The sequence below is a fragment of the Glycine soja genome, chromosome 20 (genome assembly GCF_004193775.1).
Source record: "Glycine soja cultivar W05 chromosome 20, ASM419377v2, whole genome shotgun sequence".
In the NCBI taxonomy this organism is placed as follows: Eukaryota; Viridiplantae; Streptophyta; class Magnoliopsida; order Fabales; family Fabaceae; genus Glycine; species Glycine soja.
Window position 1 is genome coordinate 28536141 of NC_041021.1, and position 15386 is coordinate 28551526.

Consider the following 15386-nt stretch of genomic DNA (forward strand, 5'->3'; position numbering starts at 1 on the left):
CATATAATATCACTATCATATTCACCTTTTCTTAGAATGTTGAGAGGCTCTAATACCATGATGATACGAGAGCCCCTATATATAATAACATTATACACTATCAATCCTTTTATTGCTATTAAAAATAACAATAGATTATAAAGGGTCTCCACGGTGGAGACCACCTTTGAAATAGAATTGATGATTACAACTATTTATTAGAACTAAATCTTATGTTCATAAGAAGAGATATCGTATCATATATTTTATCTACTTTAATAACTTTTAGGTCTAATTATAAAATATATTATTTAAAATAAAATTGTTTAATATTGTTTCTTTTCAATTTTATATAATGAAAATTGTTTAACTATGATACGTAATCAAAACAACATAGTCTTAATTTTTAACTAGGCTAACATTTGCAACTATAAAAATTGAAATTATTAATTTTTTAGTGTGTTGATAAATGTTAGATGATGTTATAGACCGTATTTAACATTGACTTGAATCAGTTTACAAATTAATTAAACATTGACTTGAATAAGTTTATAATTTATTAGTTATATTATTTGTTAAACTACATCGTACCTATAATATACCCAAATAATTCTATTAATTTTTATTATTATTACTAATAAATTGATCTTACTACTTATAATATTTTTGTATATATGATCACTTTATGGTTGATAGGGTTACTACTAAAAAATTAATAATCTACAAAGTCACTAGATACTTTGTACCGATGATAGAGTTACTAAAAAAAATCGACTAAATAATCGTTTTAAAAATGAAAGTAAAAAAAAAACATGCAATACATAATCAAAGTGAAGAGGATCCTTCCTAGAACAATATATCACAACAATTTCCTTGAGCATGCATGTACATAAAAATATATTTAAATATTTATTGACATATCTACTAACATATATTTATTAAAATTTAAACTAAATAATTAATAATATATGAAAATTAAAAATGATATAAAATATTAGCTATATAAATTATAAAATATGAATTTAATACATTTACAAGACATGAGATACTAAACTAGTTATAACATATATTTTTATATTAATATTATGATTTATTTTATGTTTGTAAAACAATATTTTTGAATATTTCATATATCATGAAAATTTAAATTGAAATTAAAATTATTACATATTATTTATTTCATTCAATCCTTTTTATTGCAATTAAAAATAACCTTTCAAATTGAATTGTTGATTATAACTAGAACTAAATATTATGTTCATAAGAATACCGTATAATATATTTTATCCACTTTAATAATTTTTGGGTCTAATTATGCAGTATATTATTTAAAAATAATTTTTTAATATTTTTTATTTGAATTTTATATAATGAAAATTGTTTAATTATGATATATAATCAAAATAGCATAACTTTTAACTAGGCTAACGTTTGAAATTATACAAAAAAATTAAAATTATTAATTATTTAGTGTGTGCGTGTTGATATATTTTAAATGATGTTAAAGAATATATTTAATATGTAAATTTATTTCTAATACATCGTCTGAAGAAGTAAGACAATAATTTTCTAAATTTGTATTATAAAAGAATGATAAAGATGTGGTGATTTTACTTATATCCATTAAAATCATTTTTTAATAAACTAATATTTTTTAAAAGCAGAATTAAATTGAGTTATATTGTTTAAAGCCAATTTTTAATTTTTAAACTTTTTATTAATATATTATTTTTAAACAAAAAATATTTTTTTCTTTATAATTTTGATTTTTTATCAATTTTTTTAGAGACAAAATATTTTAAATAAAAAATGTAATACTCCAATAAAATAAATAGTTTGACATTAAACATAGTGATAAAAAAAGTATAATAGCAAGTTTCATAATAATAAAGAAAACAAATAAGTCATCTTGTGTCTAGTTTCTTGTGATAAATTAGCAATGTTAAAATAGGTCAATGAGTTTTAAAATTGAATAAAAAGATAAAAATAAATTTCAAATAAATTTGGAAGGATAGAATTGAGAAGAAAGATAAAGCTTGTAGCTTATGAAAATAAACTATAAATTATTAAAATAGATTGGCCAATCAGATTGGTTAAAATAACTTATAAGCTAAAAGCAACATATAAGCAGATGGAAAAATATTATGAGATACACCCATGAACAAGAGATGTTTGATCATGCATTTATTTTTGTTTCACATGAGCCATATGAATGTAAAATCACGCATGACATCATTATGATTATATACCATAGAACAAGATTCATGCCTTTCATAGAGTTATGTTCATTATTTTTTTTCTGTAAATGTTAATAAATACAATATAGTCAATATATAAATAAATATTTAATAATTAATTTATTTGAAATATAATATTTGATATATTTTATTTGTAATTATAAATTCATAAAATTACCAATAACGTAGTTAATTTTAGTAAAAAAAATCATATATAACACCTTAAAACACTATTTATAATGAATTGTTTAATTATATATATATATATATATATATATATATATATATATATATATATTACATGTCAAACATCTCTCATCAGCGTCTTTTCACATTCTTTCTTCTATCAATATCTTGTCTACTTAAATGATAAATAAATTAAAGCAAATAAAAAATAAAATATATTATGTTTCCTAATTACTATCCTTATATTATTTTTTTAAAATCTTATTATTAGGAGAAATTTAACTAGTATTCTTAAAGTATTGTTTAAAGATAAAAATTAAAAAATTAAAAGAAATATTTATTATATTAAAATAAAAATAAGTTAATATTTTTTTAATGATTAAAATATTTAATATGTTTTCTTATAGGATTTATTAGAAAAAAATTATTATTGAAAATAGCTCTGGATGTACTCTTTCAAGATATTTTATTATCTAGTGAATATTTTGTAAACTTATTAAACTACATAAATCCTATCTTAAGGATAATTAAGTCGCATCTTATCTTAACACTTGTTAAAAAATGAAAAAAATGGATCCCAGAGATAATTATTAAAAAAATTAATAAACATTTTTTATTATAAAAATAATGAAGTTCATTAAAATATATTTAAAATGTCATTCTATAATTGTTTAAATTTTATTCTTAATCAATAAAAATAATATTGTAAGTTACTTAGATTAATTACATTTGCGTATTAATTACATTTGCGTATGTTTTTATATCACTCGTTAAATTAGAGCAAACAAATCTAGGGTTAAAATAATTTAGTACAGTACTATTCTTGGATTTATTAATACAATTTTTTTAGTGTGTGCAACAATGCACACCATGAGAATAGTTAATTACCTAATGTTACTTAATTTAGATTAATATTTTATTCTTTCAAATTTATAAATTTATTATACTCAAACTTTTCAAAATATTTCACCTACTTTATCATCCACCCAAACTCCAAAGTCAACAGCTAGAAGTAATCTGTATAAATTTATCTGAACTTTAGTAATAAATTATAAGATAAGGAATAAAAATGACAAAAGGATATTAAATTGAAACTAAAAAAATTATTTATTTTATATTAAAAATTAAAAGACTTTTGGTGATGCAAATTATTATAAATTATGATTGATAAAGTAAATGATTATCCAACATATTAATCATGTAAAATAAATTGAGATACATTTAATGGTAAGGTGTAAAATAATTTCATAAAAACTTAAAAAGCAGATTATCAACTTATATATATATATATATATATATATATATATATATATATATATATATATAATATTATTATAATTGATATACTATTTTAAATTCCAAAACTTGGTTATTATCATTATAAAATAAAAGGTAATCCAACATTAGGAAATGAAAAACTATGTAAATATCTTACGAGTGTGTCATATCAATAATAAAGTATAGTGTAAATTAATTTAATAAGAAAAAATCATTAAATATTATATATGTTCTTTATTTCTATAATTATAATTATTTATTTAGTTCAATTTAAAATTAAAAATGATTATAAAAAAAATTAAGTGATGCTATTAACTTATTTTATCAAATAAGTTGATTGTAAATTTGTATTTTTCAACTAAATAAGAATAGGAGAGATCAAATTATATATTTAAAATTTCATATTAATATAAAATCATTTGTCGCCTCGTTCATGTATATTAAAATTGATATAACATAACTATTTTTAAATATACTAAAATATAAATAATTTGATTACTTTTTTCTTGTTGTTTAATTTTAACATTTATACAGATATAGTAATATGTAGGTATAATTTAACGGTTAGATCAATAAATATCACATCCTATGTCAAGCTATAAAATGATATTATAATTGTCAAAATTACACCAGTATGATTATTTCTCTTGTTAAAATAAATTGTAACTTAATTTATGTATATATGATATATTTTTACATAGGAGTGATCAAATTAAGTAATTTTGACAACTATTTAATCTAATATTTTTTTAAAAATTATCATTGGATTGAAAATTATAAATCATATATGCAAAATTTCATATGAATCTAAAATAATTTGTTGTGTCATTTATATAGATTAATATCAACATAATATATTTTAAAATATACTAGAATATAAATAATTTGATTACCCTAATATATTTAAATAATAATATTATGAAAAAAGTTAAAGTGTCTTAAATGCATATTAAAAAATCGTAAATCATAAATAATTTAATAGATTGATTATTAATTTTTTTACGGATTATTTTTATATGCCCTTTAAAATAATGATTATAAAATTGACAATTCATAATTAAATTAAAATATACTGTTTTTTAGACTATGCGTATTATGTATTCTCTTTGATAAAAAAGATATTATTATTTAGACGAGGTTCCGTTGAAGTTTTCTCCCCTAATTCTGTTCTTTTGCCATCCACACGCAACATACAAATGTGGCGGAAAAAAAAAATACTGACTGAGACGAACCACCTCTCTGATATAAAATTAGAAAGAACCTATGTGTCTGTCTGTGCGTTCAGAATGGGAGAAGGCTTAAGGAGATGGGTAGTGGACATATCAAAGTGGGACCCACATCACTCTCACTTCTTCGCTCTCTCCCTCCTTCCTTCCCACTAGCACTCCTCGATTACCAGGTTCTCTCTCCAATTCAATACATTCTAATAATTTTTTTTTGTACCACTCTGTTAGATTATACAGGCATAAGCACTTTTTATATTAATGCAATGTTTTTCTATCAACGGTAGTGGTCAAGTCTTGAGCTTTAAAGACTATGCTTAGGAATTGAAATTTAGTTAGAGGTGAAATTTAGTTAGAGGTGAAAATGAAGGAGGGGATAGTCATAAATAAAAAAATAAAATGATAAATTAATGTAAATTTAATTTTGCAGTCTTTTGTTTAATTTTATAAATATTATATGCTGATTTGTTACGTTAACTTATTTTATTTTTTATAGATACAAAGTTTCGAATTTTAGACAATGTTGTCGTTTAAGAAAATTGAAGGGGATGTGAATCATCGCATTCCAGCAGGATGGATGAAATGGAGAAAAACATCGGGGGTGTTATGTGATGCAAAGGTACCGATCAAGCTAAAGGGAAAGTTTTATCGGACTGCGGTAAGACCGACGATTTTGTACGAAACAGAATGTTGGGCGGTCAAGAGCCAACATGAGAATAAAGTAGGTGTAGCGGAGATGAGGATGTTGCGGTGGATGTGTGGTAAGACTCGACAGGATAAAATTAGAAACGAAGCTATTAGAGAGAGGGTTGGAGTAGCGCCTATTGTAGAGAAGATGGTGGAAAATAGACTTAGGTGGTTTGGGCATGTAGAGAGAAGACCGGTAGACTCTGTAGTGAGGAGAGTAGACCAGATGGAGAGAAGACAAACAATTCGAGGCAGAGGAAGAGCCAAAAAGACTATAAGAGAGGTTATCAAAAAGGATCTCGAAATTAATGGTTTGGATAGAAGTATAGTACTTGATAGAACATTATGGCGGAAGTTGATCCATGTAGCCGACCCCACCTAGTGGGATAAGGCGTTGTTGTTGTTGTTGTTGTTGTTGTCGTCGTTTAAGAAAATCAATTATTTGCTAACTTACATCTTTAGGAGTATATTAGCAAGTTACACATTGAATGAATTTTTGAAAATTTGAAGTTATAATTTGTTAAGCAAATCTCTATTATGTAATTCTCTTAATTTAAAAATATTTTTCTTTGCCCTTCCTACTTTTCTTTTTTTCCTTTAAACCTCATTTCCAAATGTACCCAGAAGAGTCTGTTTCCTAACTTGTAGGAAAAAAAATGTTGTTTTTCACCTGTTTACTGCATACAATGATGACGTTTTGGCACTCACTTGACGTTTTGGCAAACCCTATTTGGTATGATCATTTCCTGTAACATATAGATGAGCAATAATACCAACTAAGCCTGGTGTAGCTGACAGATATTTAGGTCCCTAGAGCATGCTCATGTGAAGGTTTTAAAAAAGGTCCGGAATCACAGTTGTGGTTGTAAATTAAGGTTTTGGAGCTCTCTGTGAACACAATTATTGCTGCATTAACGGTACTTTTGCACAATTTCTGGCAAATATCAAGGATTGCAACAAAACGACAACTATAATTTAAAACTTTGCTTATTTGTATAACAAAGGCTTTGTTAGAAGTAAAATTCACTTCAGTGATCTATACAATTTATACCTCGAAAGGAATTAGTTTTCAATTGTCCACTGGAGATATCTTTAGTGCAAATATACAGTAAAAAAACGAATAAAAATAATAAAATATGTAATATTTATGTGTTGAATAACAAACTCAACTTTGTTTCCTTAACCATGTATTTATGTTATTTTGTTATTCATGGGTTAGCCTTACTTATATGTTTATCCCTTATTGTCTTTCAGGATTATGATAAATTTGGTCTTAGATTCCCAAATTTTAATTTCAATGTATCTCATCATGGTGACTGTGGCCATAGCATCTGAACCTGTATGTCTTGTGGGGTAGACATTGTCTCCTATGATGTTCCACTGGGAGAAACAATTACAGAATTCATTCAATTCTTCTCATCTTACTTTTCAAGTTTGGAATGGGATAACATAGTCAATTCAGGCACTTCGAATGATGTATTGACTGAATTTTACAGGTATGATGTGTTTATACTTTACCTGTTAATTTTATGTCAACTGTCAAGGAATAGTTAAATTGAAAATATTTCATGTAATATAGATTTAATTCCTCTCAATGCTGCTGTTCCAGCATGCAGAAGTGAGTAGCTATGCTTCATTGTTGAGATTTTCTTATTTTGAGTTGTTTTTTGTATTATCAGTTACGGAATGAATCTAATCATCTACGGTGATATCTTCCTTCCTTTCCTTCTAATAAAACTTCTTTTTCTATCAGAAATAAATTAATTCCTGAGTTCTGCATATATTTTCAAATTCAACTTCCTCGAAAGTTAGCACATGCTTGTGTAAACCCAAAAAAAAGCCTAATATTGTCATTTGTTTGGAAAGAAACCAAAGTTGGGACGTGAGGGGAGCTGAAGCATTGGGAAATCTCCATCAATGGGCCAAGAAAAAACAATACAGGTCAGGTGGACTACTAGACTAACACCACAAGAAACCCAAAATCTAAAGGCATTTTAGGTGTATACCTTGTCAGTAGCCACTTATATATTGTTCAACTTGCTTTTTCTTATCCAATGTAAGATTTTTCACTTACACTTAACACTCCAACAACCAATTATCAATATCTGAATAATAAATTGCTTGCTAGCATTTTTTAAGAATATCACTGCACTCTTTAAGTGAAGGCATCTCAACAAATGACATCAGCTAAAGTATTTACTATGCTTCCTAGCTTCATTCCATATAGCTGTTATGAAAATGCCCAATAATTTTAACCTATGATTTTATGCTCCTGTCCGATTTTATTATCCGTATATCTCAAAATTTGGCAAAGAAAGAACCTGAATATTGTATTACTATATAATGCAGAGCATAAGATGGTCTCTGAAATTGTTTTATTTATATATTAATATGTCATAGTGTCAGATCTGATAATGTATTTTTATCTGTCAAAAAAGTAGAATTTTTACAATGTATAAGGGTTCTTTGAACTGAAGACAGGCCATGCTGAAAGTCAAAGGTGCATTTAGTTTCCAGGCATTGGAGCCTTAAAGAAGCATATGTTAAACCTATAGGGAGTGGACTTACTGAAGGGCTGAATAAAGTGGAATTTTCTCACACAAGATGGACAAATATATCAGCTAAAGTGGATGGGAAGGCTATGACAGAGTGGAGATTTTGGTTGTTCGAACTTGGGGATAGACATTGTGTAGGTTACTAAGTTCCTCATCAACTTCTTTAGACCTTGACCATTATGAATATAAATCCCCTACGGTACCTTTATGTCAGTTATTTCAGTTTTTTCAATCACATGAAATTCCATATTGTTTTTAAGTTTTTTTCCTGCAAAACCAGGTCATTCCTTTTGCATCCATGAAGTTAAAATCTGGTATTCTCTTACAATTTGAGACATAAATTTTCCTTTTGCATCTACTGAATGAATGGATCATACAGTTAACAGTCGTATTTTAGATTTCTATTGCAAAGACATCCCATGTTGCTGGAATTTAAACTGGTATAAGTGCTTAATAACAAAGCTAGTTCAAAACGGAAGGATTTCCAAAGTCAACATAAGGAGTATTTTGGGCATGTATCTAACCGATATGAGATCTGTTAGGATATAAGGAGAAAGAAGAGTTAGTTAATATATATTTTCTTTCTCATTTCGGTTCCTAACATATTGGTCCGAGAAACATAAAATAGGAGAGAAAACTCTCCTCCAAGGGTTTCCCCTTCACAAAGGATTTCTCTCTCACAAAGAGCTAATGCTCAATCTACAAATGATAAGATCCCCCTCTCTCCTATCTTTCTTCCTCTATTTATATCTAACTAACTCATTAGTAGTCTAACTATATTAACTAACTCTTTCTTCTCCTTATATCCTAACAATATTGAAATGAGTAAGAAAATAAAAGATTTCATTGACTAGTAAGGAAAGAATAGAAAATAGGAGAGAAAACTCTCCCCCAAGGATTTTTCCTTCACAAAGGATTTTTCCTTTCACAAAAAGCTAATGCTCAATCTACAAATGATAAGATTCCCCTCTCTCCTATCCTTCTTCCTCTATTTATATCTAATAAACACCTCTAACTAACTAACTAACTCATTAGTAGTCTAATTATATTAACTAACTCTTCCTTCTCCTTATATCCTAACAATATTGAAATGAGAAAGAAAATAAAAGATTTCATTGACTAGTAAGGAAAGAACAGAAAATAGGAGAGAAAACTCTCCTCCAAGGGTTTCCTCTTCACAAAGGATTTCTCCTTTCACAAAGAGCTAATGCTCAATCTACAAATGATAAGATCCCCCTCTCTCCTATTCTTCTTCCTCTATTTATATCTAATAAACACCTCTAACTAACTAACTAACTCATTAGTAGTTTAATTATATTAATTAACTCTTCTTTCTCCTTATATCCTAGCAATACATCACTCGTAAAACTCAACCTTTTCCTCAAGGTTGGAATCTGAAAACTGAAATTGCACACTGAAACTTTCTATAATTTTGTCTGATTGCTGGAAGACAACAGCACTCTTGTAGCTTAACTAGGAACGACCCACTACCCCTGCAAAACTGAGGTCTGGTGGTGGGAGGGACAAAGGTGGACTCCATATAACTTTAATCAGCTTGACTGGCTCAGTACATTCCTTCTGTCTTAGCTCCATGGCTAAGCTGTCAGCCATAGATGCAACAAAATTTAATGCTAAAGGCTCACCCAACAAGTTGACATTCCTAGATTTCAACACCATTGTTGTTCCAACCACCTTCATGAATGATTTTTGTTTCACCATAACAATCTTTTTATGGAAATCTGAATCTTGAAAACAATGTGGCTTGGTTGAATCACCAATTTCGACTTCCTTCTTGATCAAATTTGTAATTGGTATCAAGAAAATCGTCTTCGCAGTCCACATTCTTCACTCCGTTTTCCTTGTGCGTCTCCCTCTTTATCGATGGATCAGCTTCTTCCTCTATAACCTTTTCAATCTTTTTTTCTCTTGCAACTTTGCTTCATCATTTTTGGTTTCTTCTCCACCACAAAGGGTGTGGTTCTTGATTACTGAACCTTCTTTACTTCTGTTTTCTGAATTCAAGTATTGCAATGGGTCACTGTCACACTCAAAACTGCTACCCTTCAAATCAGTTCCCCTTTCTATGTTTCTATCAAAGCTAGGTAGTTCCACCTTTCTTGCCCAAGAACTAGCCTTTGCTTTACTGAATTCTAACCCACTTCCCTCCATGCTATTTTTGTCTTGTTGAGAGGCATGTGAATCAACTTCTTCATTCAATATCTTGTGCAACATGTGTTTCCGCTCTGAAATGCCGGTCTTCCATTTCAAGAACTTTGTGGAAGTCTCCCATTTTTTTATGTGGGTTTTTGTCTTTGTTGACTTTTCTTGCTTCAAGATATTCAATCTTTCAAAGATGTGGTTACCATGGTGATCTTCGAATCTTTTGATCAAAGCTGTGGAAAATGACTCCCAATCTGAATCTAGATTGTTTTGGCTCCAAATGTAGAACCAATGTGTCGCAGCACCCTCCATCCTCATGAATGCATATTGCAGCTTATGGAACGAAGGAATTTCTTATACCTCAGAATTTTTCAGTCCTAGCAATCCAACCAATTGGATTTGTCCCCATGAACGCTAGCAGCTCCACCTTCTTAGTCCAAATTTGTGCTTCCTCCATCTCTAACACTAGCTTCCCCTTGAAGATCCGACAGGTCAGATCAATTTGTTAGGAACCAAGAATTAAAATGAGGAAGAAAATAAAAGATTTCATTGACTAGTAAGAAAAGAACAGAAAATAGGAGAGAAAACTGTCCTCCAAGGGTTTCCCATTCACAAAGGATTTCTCCTTTCACAAAGAGCTAATGCTCAATCTACAAATGATAAGATCTCCCTCTTTCCTATCCTTCTTTCTCTATTTATATCTAATAAATCCCTCTAACTAATTAACTAACTCATTAGTAGTTTAACTATATTAACTAACTCTTCTAATAAATCCCTCTAACTTTCATGTCTGTCTCTCACTGTTATGAATTAATGCATCAGCTTTTTAAAATATTTGTAACTTATGCTTATTTTCTCTTGTTTTACAGGTTTCAAGCGAGAGTTTACCCAATATCAACTGCTACGAGTTACAAAACAACATTGAAGAAAGTGGACTTTACTGAAGAGGAATATACTCTAGGTCTTCATCTTCCAAACATAGTTGTTAAACTAGATGTAGACCAACATATTTCAATTTTACAAAAAGCATTTGATTTTTAGCCTAGAGGTTAGATGTTAGTGTAAATCTATGAAAAAAATTGTAATGTGAAAGACAATAAGTATATCGAAAGAAAACACACACCTCCACTTTCTCAGTCAAAATAAGATTCTGTCTTGTTGGTCAATTTCTTAGAGTCAACAAGGTTTTATACCGATCAACTTTTTTTTTTATGATGGCCAAGGGCTATACAAAGAGTGACAATAAAGCAAAACATGTTCTACATCAATATATGCACACACGATAATTTTTTTAGTGAATTACACTCACAATTTAATTTTAATTTTTAATTATTTTCATAATTATTACGCTTAGCTTCTTAGCTAAATCTTTTAAAAGATTATTATTCCTTGAATCTTTATTATTGTTTTGGAGTAGTATCTCAGGGTCCACTTGAACCGAGAACTCTCCTTGGTACGAGGACCTCTTAGAACGATAACTTAGGAGCATGAATACCGACATAGGAGTAATCATGGAATGCATAACCCACACACAGGTCACGAGAGTCATGTGACTGAAACCGTCTAACCGACTTTTTCGCACAAATTTACATATAAAAGTGAAGGTCTCATAATTTACTTCTCCCTTTCTCTCTCATACACTGACTTGGACGTCATAATAATAACAGATTTAGTAGATTGTTTAAACTACAATCACACAATTCAATGCAATCAATTAAAACACAAGCTCGAGCTTTCACTACTCTTTATAGAACCACCTATAAAAGATATACTTAAATATCTTTTTATCCTTATAATTTATTATTTTTTATTCTTATAATTTTTTTTAGTTATGATGAATTATGTGTTTTGTTTTTTGTTCTTCTTATGTTTTAAATGATATTTTTTTATTATCCAAAGCATAGTCAAAAGTGTTTTAAGAACTAAATAAAAATAAAAAATACAAGGACAAAATGCAAAGAAATATTAAATTATAAAAATTAAAAATATATTTAAACTTAAAAGATAATTCTATTAAAAAAGTGAAATGAGATTTTTGCATTCACACTATGATATATTTTAAAATTTTCAACTTCTACCCCTTAATAGAACAATCTTAAGCCTTAGTTAAAAAGAGCACATGTTGGTTGTGAAATCCAAATTTGAACTCAGATGGTATTGAAGTGATTTGAATTTTGAAATGATCGTCCATCTGTGTTTTTTTTTTAATCAGCAAACACATATATTTATTAGGACAAACCCATATAAATGATTAAATAGCAATAGCAAAATAAAATACCCTACCGCTAATGGTTAAATCATATTTAGAGCCAGCAAGAGCAATAAATAGAATCTAACCACCAGTGCACTTTGTATTCTTTCCACTCCATGCTTGCTATTGCATCAACAATAAATATCATCCATATGCAGACACTGATATTGACCTCCAAACAGTAGCCGTAAATTTGCACCAGACACCAATGTGAAGAAAATCCATCTCTTCATAACACATATATGTGCCAAAGGAAAGAAGAAAATCCTTCCCTATCTATTTATCTATTTATAATATATAATCTCTGAGCAAAGAAGCAATGTGCTGCCATCTCAATATTATATTACTCGCCACATCATACTATTTGCTTACGTGGCATAATCAAGTGAAGCCTACCTTCTAATATGCTTTCTCTCTTGTGGTTGCTCTACAGTTATTACCTTGTGTTTCCCCTGTGTAGCTGCTTATGTGACTAGTCATGTTTGGTGAGATAGACAACCCACCTCCTCTCATTGACTGAAATTAACCCTTTGGCATTGTTCTATAATCTTTCTGTTGATAGAGTTCTCTATCAGAATTACATGTTTAGAAAACTGGAGTTTTATTTCATCAGGTCGCTGATGAAGTATATTGATAATATTCTCCCATCTTAGTCTGGATTTTTCTCATAACTGTCCTTTTATATGTTTCTTCAATGTTTTAATCAGGTCATTATTCATAGTGTCAAACTTCGAACGCATAGAACTGTACATTGGGGACTAGATCGTAAAACAAAGGTGAGTTTGTTAGGCTTGGATTTGTTAGAAGTTGCAACTGCACACAATTATCCGAAGTCAAAGGAAAAGAGGCACTTTAATCAACTCATCCTTTTTCTTGATGTTTGCTACAATTCTATATATCATGCCCACTCTATACTATTGCTCAAGTAGAGTTATCTAACTCTCATGCTTATTGAAATCTTCTATCAAAAAATATACAAGGTAATTTTTTATTCATTGGAAAAGAATACAAGGTATAAAGTTGCATGCACGTGTTGATGACTCATGGATTTATTACTACCTTTTTTTATCATTGTGCTGCTTAAAAAAAATAATCTAGGAGTCATACGTTAAATTTACTATTCAATCGTGATCTCCCAGGTTCAAATCCAAAACAAAACCAACAACATACTATTTATTTATTTTTTAACTTTCACTTTTTATTAGTTTTGTAACTGACATTTTAATCAAATCATAATATATATATATATATATATATATATATATTAATTACAATTTTAAATGATCGGTTACAAAATACTAATTGTAACAAAATTACATAATTACTACTACTTTTTTTTTTAAAAGAATTACAAGTACTACTAAATATTACACCACATGAGTCTGATTGCATTTCTTTGACTAAAACATTCAACTAATTACTACATTGTTTACAATACAAATTATGTTTATCTTACATATTAAACTACCTTAGAGTTCCATGTCCTGCATGAGTATTAATTTTATAATTTTTAATTTTTAATGTATTTATTTATTAATTATATATACATATATATATATATATATATATATATATATATATATATATGAGGTATATGGAAATGACTATCTTGTATTAGAATGACAATGACAATGATTAATTTCAATCACTATATTAAAATAAAATATCAAGATTAAAATATTTTAAATTTAAATTAAAAACTTATTTAATCATAAAATCTCTATAATATTTATCAAACAAAAAATTAAATATTTTAACAATTTAATTTACATCAAAATCTTTATTATAATAATCACCATCGCTGTCACCATCAATACTGTGATCGTAATCACCAACATGATAATCATCATAGCTACCACCTTATGTGATAATAATCATCTTATGTAAAAATAAGAATAAATAATCTCAACCGTTAGATAAAAATAAAAGATCAAGATTAAAATATAAATAAAAACTTCATTTAAATATAGAATATTCATAAGATTTATCAAAATCAAAGACCAATTACTTTTATATTTCTCAAGTTTTCTTTAATTTCACACATTATTGAAAAATGTGATGCACTTGAGGATTGAAAAAAAAAATTCTGAAATATAATTGAAAATTATCAAATATTTCAGGGACTTGGATTAATTTAATCTTAAAATTAAATTATATACATAATAAAAAAAATTATTTTGGTATTTTGCATAAATTTACAAAAATATAAAAATTATGAAACTTAAATAAAAAATTACAAAAATAAAATATTTTGATGCACGGGTACTAAGTCTAGTTTCTTTAATTTGGGTTATGTAATTTGTATGTGTTTGCCACGCCATGAAAACAACCTACACCGTTCCATTTTCTCGGGTTCTACTTTTGGTTAATGGTTATACTTTTCAGTGGAACAAAAGTATACATCTCTTATAAGTTGTAACCTCATTCTTGTTTTTCTTTTTCCTTTTTTAAATTGCACCAAACATATTACATAACTCTGTCATGTTTCGCCCTAATCCTGAGGTCTACCAAGAGTTACCACAAGATTCACCAAAAGCAAAAAACAAAAAGAAAGATCACTCCAAATTCAGTTCCATGGTTAGAAAGTTCATTAGAAATTCAGAATATATAAAATATGTCGGCAAAAATACCATAGTTGTTGTTTTGGAATCTCTGCTATTATTTGATTTAGTTATTAATGTATCAATGGTTTAGATATTATTTTGAAAAATAAGAGCATTCTTAATCCAAAAACAAGGGTTGTTACTATTTGGAGGGTATTAATTTGCAGGAAGTCAAGAAATTCCATATCTAAATTATATTATTAATTTTAAGCTCAATGACTGCCAAA

The 15386-nt window shown here is 27.9% G+C and overlaps 1 long non-coding RNA gene across 3 annotated transcripts; it reads left to right on the forward strand.

The window, feature by feature from the left end:
- Window positions 1-4850: 4850 nt before the first annotated feature.
- Window positions 4851-11570, forward strand: LOC114402564. Of its 3 annotated transcripts, none has more exons than XR_003664467.1 (4): window positions 4851-5079; window positions 6845-7086; window positions 7457-8279; window positions 11175-11570. It is a non-coding gene; the product is annotated as an uncharacterized LOC114402564 (long non-coding RNA). The 3 variants fall into 3 exon arrangements; XR_003664468.1 differs by lacking the exon at window positions 11175-11570 and having other exon boundaries at window positions 7457-7531; window positions 8072-8536; XR_003664466.1 differs by lacking the exon at window positions 11175-11570 and having other exon boundaries at window positions 7457-8536.
- The last annotated feature ends 3816 nt before the right edge of the window (window positions 11571-15386 follow it).